The 1,090-nt window shown below is 34.4% G+C and overlaps 1 non-coding gene across 1 annotated transcript; it reads left to right on the top strand.

The window, feature by feature from the left end:
- The first annotated feature begins 662 nt into the window (after positions 1–662).
- On the top strand, positions 663–785 carry LOC122117409. Its single transcript, XR_006149153.1, has one exon. It is a non-coding gene; the product is annotated as a small nucleolar RNA SNORA40 (small nucleolar RNA).
- Positions 786–1,090: the final 305 nt, after the last annotated feature.

A 1,090-nucleotide genomic window follows, 5' to 3' on the forward strand; every position in this document is an offset into this window, starting at 1 on the left:
GACATGCCTATTCATTAAATGGATATTTATTGAGTTGCTTTAGGTAACAAAAAACTATCCCCATAATAAAATGAATCAAACACCCAGAATTGTGTCCTCATAGACTGGTTATATCAGAAACAGAGATGGAGAAGAGAAAATAAACCAAAATAAAAGAGATAATAGGTTAATAAAGATTTGCCTGATTGTGTGGAAGCATCATTTGCTGAATTCAGCATGGGTTTAAGTAAAGCTGTTCAGTAGGGTCTCATTTGATAAAAAAAAAAAAAAATAAACTTAGAAAAGAGGAAGCACTGCATACAATGCATCAGGGAAATCTGTCCTAGCCAACGGGGACTACAGTGAACACACACTGTGGCAAGAGGGGGCATTTGGTATTATCATCTATTAGAGTAGAGGAGAAATTGGGCAGAAATAAAACACTAAAGGTCAAAGGGTACTGGAAAGAGGAGGGAGCCACACTGTCCATGAATCCACCCCCCTCCAAAAAAGAAAAGACTTTGAGTTATCTTCTAAATGGTTTAAGGAATATGCCAGGGCTTTGGGAAGAAAAGTGAGATGATTTTTTAAAAGTCATATACACAGAACAACAGTTCTTGCTATTATAAAACAATAGAGCATGAGAGATTATGTATAAATACAAAACGAAAATACATCTTCAGAACACTTGTGTGTGTGTTTAATTTGTAACAAAGCCTTACAGACAGGTGCAAACAGTAAATCCTCTTTTGCAACCCAGAACTCATTGCTGATATGAGATTCTGGTACATGTAAGAAGGAATATGATTAAAAAAAAAAAAGAAAATACATCTTCAGAAATGCTATGAAATATTTTTTCCCTGTAACTCAGTGCCTCTTAGGTATATTATGTTGGGCTAAGATAATCTGTCTACAGAGAAAAATACTAAAATAGATCAGATCACAAGGCAGGGCCATTTGCATCTGTGAATGGACCTGTCTCAGACTGTTAGAATACACTAACTCAAGACAATAAAAAGTTTAAAAAAATGAAAAAAATCCACAGAGCTACAATAAACATTCTAAATTATTAAAAACGTATATTTTTCCTCCCTTTTTTTCTTTCTCCCTC

Source organism: Dipodomys spectabilis, unplaced genomic scaffold (assembly GCF_019054845.1).
Source record: "Dipodomys spectabilis isolate Male_0828 unplaced genomic scaffold, ASM1905484v1 ptg000140l, whole genome shotgun sequence".
In the NCBI taxonomy this organism is placed as follows: Eukaryota; Metazoa; Chordata; class Mammalia; order Rodentia; family Heteromyidae; genus Dipodomys; species Dipodomys spectabilis.